The sequence below is a fragment of the Berghia stephanieae genome, chromosome 2 (genome assembly GCF_034508935.2).
Source record: "Berghia stephanieae isolate SIO BIC M18660-M18661 chromosome 2, UCSD_Bste_1.3, whole genome shotgun sequence".
In the NCBI taxonomy this organism is placed as follows: Eukaryota; Metazoa; Mollusca; class Gastropoda; order Nudibranchia; family Aeolidiidae; genus Berghia; species Berghia stephanieae.
Window position 1 is genome coordinate 128676113 of NC_088361.1, and position 6000 is coordinate 128682112.

A 6000-nucleotide genomic window follows, 5' to 3' on the forward strand; every position below is an offset into this window, starting at 1 on the left:
AGCTGGGTCTGTTAGATGGGGCGGAAAGGGTAGCAAGCAATTGCTATTATCTGTTTCACGCTATAGATATCGGTATAAACTCAGGCTCCATTGGCCTAATGAATCTGATGGACTATTTTTGATGAGGTAATGGTGTCTTGATTTTGAGACTGATACTTCCTCAACAGAAAAATGAGTTCACCGAGATCGTAATACTGTCTCAATTCTATTAACCGGTTAACTGCCGTATTCTAGAAACACATTTATTTAAAAATTTATCCAGAAAACTTGTCCTCAGATATCGAACCATTTGAATGACCCGAAGGTTTGATAGTTTTTGCCAAGATGAGGGTCATTTAAAATCGATCGATATTTGAAGGGCGAGTTTTCTGGCCAAAAATTTTAATGCGTTTTTCCAGAGCACGGAGGTTAACTGGTTAAACAGACTACAAATGACGAATCAGTGCTCCAAAAGTGCCTTGGGCTCTCAGCTAATTGGATGTCTGTATCGAATCGGCAGTTAAAGAAACATACAAATAACTATATCTGCAGCCTTTATGTCTCCTCTCCGCTTGTAAAAGACATGTAATGGTTCAGCCACACAGCCATCAAAGAGAATGAATGGTACGGTCTCTTTAGCCCTGGGGTTGTCAGCAGAGATGGGAAATCCTATGGATAAGGCATTTCTTTGAAGGCATAAAGGTTCATTTATATTGTGGAAACAAAATATTTGTTGAGCACACTATTTAGGATGGAATGGTTTTCAAAAGATTGCTTATTTATTTTAATTTTTTTTTTTCATTTCTTTTTTAAAAAAATACTAAATTATGTATTTATTTATTTAGTCGTGTGTTTTAACATTTTCAGGTCTGATAACCCACATTTTTATTGCCTCAATATTGTAATGAAAATACTCACAAACTAATTCAAAATATTGTCCATTTCAACAATGTTATTTCAGACCCATAATAACGTTTGGTCATCAGACCTGTAAATATGTGCACCTAGTTTGTGACCTATTGCATCAATCTGGTACTGGTATTGTATAATGTTGGATTGTAACAGAAGAAGACAATTGAGTAGAGCCGAAACGATCCGATTGAGGAAATGTATGTCTCATGTCACAGTACTCGTATCTAAAAAGAAAACTCACTATCCCCAATTATTTTCTCAAATTTTATAAGTTAAGCACAAAATACAATTTTAAGCTTTAGATTCACTCATAATACCGTTTTGAGATTATTGTTAGAGTTATATAAATATCGTTTCATTTCATGATTTTGAAACATTATTTTCAATACTCACATAATTCTTGCACAGCTAGTCTAGCATACGTTAATGAAAATTGGTCTTGGAAAAGGGATAAGGGGTAAATACCAGTCGGTTATTTTTCTCGTGGTGGGACACAATGTCGGCATTGATGGATTCATTGCCATTGCTTTACGTGCTATCTTTCTATTTGCCAATTCTTTTGACATCTTATATGGTTCCAGTGGTGGGAACGATAATGATTACTGTTTTCCCAGTTCATAGTAAGTGTTGCTCTCGTCATGTAGTTTGTATCGCACATGCCACCAACCGACATGCTTCGTGTTCATTTTTGTTTTTGTTTGTGTTTTTGTTTGTTTTTATCACAAAAGAATATGAATCAAACTTTTGTGAACGTCCATTATCAATATGACTGTCTTACTTTCTTATGACCTAGTCTGGATAGTCCTCGGATTGCTTCTGTTGGATACTCTATCTATCATTGATGTTGTTATTTTGTTTCCATTGTTTGGAATGTCGGATGAATAGCATCAATCCGACAGATCCTTTTTTGTAAATTGCATATTATGAAATCCGACCATGAAGTCACTGTTCTTATTTGCTTTTTCACGTTATTGTTGAGAGTCAGTAATTCCTGTCACCGTTTTCTCAAACAATTGTGCTAATTTCCTCATCGCTTTTACTCATTAATTGCAATAATAATTGTATTTGTAACTGCCGTTTGCATTAAGCTATTGTTTTGTGTTTATATAATAATTTATATTTTCTTTCTTTTTTTCTTCAGAGAGCGGCGTTTCGTCGACAACTTTCAATCAGGCTGGGATGTTTCGTGATTGGTGGAGGATACTTTTGCCGGCTTTCAAATATGACAGGTATTGTTTTGCATGGCAATGTGATGCTTTGTTTAATCCTAGTAGTCTTTGTTTTGTCCATGCTATTGTAGTCACATCACGTGTGCAAATATTGAGTTTATTTCTTTATTTAAAGGAAGGGATTGGTAAGAATGGGCTCAAGATTCAAGGAAAATTTTCATTGGATAGATCCTAAAGAATGAGAAAACAAAGGCTTATATTCATATCCCTTGGTATGTCAAATTATGTCACTGCCATGGAACATAAAGGTATAAACCAAATGTTTTATTTCTTTTGATTCGCGATTATGTCTCCATTCTGTAAAACGCATCGGAGGAAAATAATACTATCATTATCAACCTTCAGCAATATTCTATCAATATCATGACCGATGACGCACAGACGATAGTTCTTTTGCTGAAATGAATATCCAATGTAATTTAATGAACATATTGTTCTCTCTTGTACTATCTGAAGTCAACTTCACCACCTACCATACATCCAGATTATGGATTAAAAAAAACAAATCAATGTTGATGGTATCTTTGTTGACAACCTAAGCTCATCAATGTTTCACTCGTCGTAGTCCTGTCCTCTGTAACGGAATGAATAAAATGATATTCGGTTTCTTTTTGTTCCATCGATATCCACACTGTCTGACAGTAGCGTGTACTTCATACGTTTGTCTCCATTTGGAATGCATTTGTCGGAATGTGAGAGCATGGTTGGAGGGGGATATCGTGAGACATGCCAGACCCAAATCCGATATAATAACCCGATACTGGATATTTTGTCACGACTTGGGTCTTTAGCAGTCCAAAAACCTGATCCAGTGCTCACACCATCCTCCCCACCTCGCCCCCCCCCCCCCCCCCCCCCCCCCGTGCCTTGCTTTGTAATGTTTTCGATTCTTCCTTCTCATTTTATGCGCACGTCCAGGACTGGCCTCGCTGCCAGGGATGATGACAAATTCATTTTAATTGAGATTTCCTGCTCGCAAATGAAGGCAATGATTGATTAATCATTCTATCTCCATCCGTTTACTATTCACATTAAAACCTGTCTCCTCTCTATAATTAGTTGTTGCGTGTTGTATTTTTATTTATTTTTCGTTTGTTTAATTCTCCAACGCTTTTACACAAATGTATTTTATTGTTATCCACTTCTGGTTCTCGTGAGGACTTCCTGTGTGTAATGACAGGCACATTACGTCAGCATTTTGAACATAATATTATTATCATCGTCGCCATCACGATCCTGTTATTGTCGTCATTTTAAAAACTAGATCCTCCACAACTCCGGTTTTTTAAAACAAAAATTGTCTATTTTACCGATGTGATGGTTATTATATAAATCGGCCACAGGCATTCGATACAACAATATGGTTGATGCATGCTGCGCGAACTTTAATCCGTCCTATTCATATCATCAATATTTAAGCCAATGCCTGATTTCGACTCCAAGATAAGATGAACTGCTGCTCTCACAGTCTCGGCACCAACACCATCGTTGTCATTGTCATCATCATCATTATCGTCGTCGTCGTCACCATCATCATTATCATCTTCATCATCATCATCATCATCATCATCATCATCATCATCATCATCATCATCATCATCATCATCATCTCGCTTTGGAAAGGCATTGGAGACATTCCTTCAGTCTTTTTTTTTTCAACGTATTACACTGTCAACTCAGCCGAATTATTGTGGGGTTTTTTTTTTATTTCTTTTTTTTTTTCTTAATCAGGGTTAATCTAACCCGGTAATACGACTAATAATTTTCAAAATGGCTTGCACATTCTATGGGCCACCTTAACTTTAAACTACCATTTAATAAGGGTCCATGCCAACCGTTTAGAGCTTATCAAAGTAATAGACAATGAATTAGAAAAAACATAGACGATGCACACACACACACACACACACACACACACACACACACATATATATATATATATATATATATATATATATATTTATTAAATTATTCATCAATATAATATGCTCATTTTTTTGTGTTCTATTAGGTATATGCATATATTTTTTACGTTGTTGACGTATTGGGAAGTGATAAAATATAGCAACCAATCAGACGTCCCCTGAAGTAGAAAGAATATTGATGATATCCCATTAATGACATTTTCATACAGCATAAACTGCAAGAGCATGCCATTCCAATCGGTTTTATCTCCCGTTTCCGGTTCGATTTCCTCCGCTTTCATCTTTGTACCTTACATGGTACTTTTTTTTTTTTTTTAAACTATTATCAGAATACACTGAGAGAATTAACATTAACATACATTGATCGATGGCACGTATGTCAACTCTGAATTAACTGTCAATTTCGTTCATTCATCCAACCATCCATCCATCCATCCATCCATCCATCCATCCATCCATCCATTCATCCATCCATCCATCCATCCATCCATCCATCTGTCCATCCTTCCATCTGTCTATGTAAGCTGCTGTTTCGATTGTTCCGATATTTCCGCGGCAGTATGGTGTTTCGACTTTGTAACAAAAGTTAGAGATGTTGAAAGCGGTCAGTGACAGGATTGTTGCCAGCGATTCGAAAGCTATCCCCGGTATTGTGTCCTTGTTTAAGACACTCTATTTATATAACTCTACTCGACTCACGTGCGAATGAGTTAATAGTACTGAAGGGTATTGTAAGAGCACTAACACAAAACGCACTCGACTATATGCTCTGTATGACGGGATATTCGATTCTCTATAGCCTGCATGGGAATTAATAAGACATTACTGGACATGGTAAACTCATGTTTATGTGTTATATAAATTATGTTTATATTTTTTTACTTTTATACATTGTCCATTCATTTATTTATCCACTCATTTGTCATTTGAATCCTCTCACGCTAATCAACCACTCATTGACTCAGTCATTTTGCCATCCACTTATTCCGCCGCCCCGCCCCCATCTCTCTCTCTCTCTCTCTCTCTCTCTCTCTCTCTCTCTCTCTCTCTCTCTCTCTCTCTCTCTCTCTCTCTCCCTCTCTCTCTCTCTCTCGATCCGTTTTGCTTGTGCACACAAGGACATTTATTCCTCGTCCTCTTCAAGATGCTATACCAGTGTTATCTTTCCGTCGTGTTTATCGAGTGATGAGCGCCTGTCATAATCTTCCTGTAGTTTTAAAATTGAAATGGGAAATTGTATTGATGGGCCACAAGTGTTGGTTTTCAATTAAATCCTCCTCTCTGTTTGTTCGGGATAACCATATCCAATCCGTCCTAGCTGCTATCGCAAGTGTTTGCCTACGATTGATTTGTCCTTTGGTACGGTCTTCCTTCCCCTCTCTTTCTTTATCTCTTTCAATATCCGTGTGGTAATTTTTTTGTCTGGTTCTCATAATTCGTTTGTTTTTATAAAAGAAAATCGACTATATAAACCTCAAAATCAATACCCTTGTCTGCATTAATGTTTTGCGCACAAATAATAAACAGTATGAAAACACCGTTATTTTTATTGTCATCTCAACTAGCTATTAGAGGACTGCAGGTAAACTATGTATAACATTTGGTTGACGATAGATTATAAAGGTCAAGTTTTATGTGTAGTGATATGATTTATCATGTCATCGAAATTATTGTAGATTTAAATTCAATTATTTCTGTATAGAAAAAATGCGGTCCTTTGCTTTATTGCTTTGGGGTTGTTGTTTTTTCATCTAATGGACAACTAACCTGATTTTTTTTTTGTTTGGGAGGGGGGGGAGGGTTGCTGTTAATTTATTTATTTATTTATATATTTATTTATATATTTATTTATTGTTCAAAAATCTGAAAGCTTACGTTAAAGTATTGGGTTCTTATTAAAAAAATAATATGTTGGTTGTTAAAAAATTGTAGTTAAATTCCATTCAGTCCATAAA

At 36.0% G+C, this 6000-nt stretch overlaps 1 protein-coding gene across 5 annotated transcripts in view; it reads left to right on the plus strand.

Annotated features, from left to right (window-relative positions):
- The window catches only part of LOC144966599 (zinc finger CCCH domain-containing protein 10-like), a 118069-nt gene that overhangs the window by 33699 nt on the left and 78370 nt on the right, over positions 1 to 6000 (plus strand). For all 5 annotated transcript variants that reach the window (XM_078903294.1, XM_078903298.1, XM_078903299.1 and 2 more), the window contains exon 2: positions 2033 to 2120. The gene's annotated coding sequence lies outside the window, so the exon portion shown is untranslated. The remainder of the gene's footprint in view (positions 1 to 2032; positions 2121 to 6000) is intronic.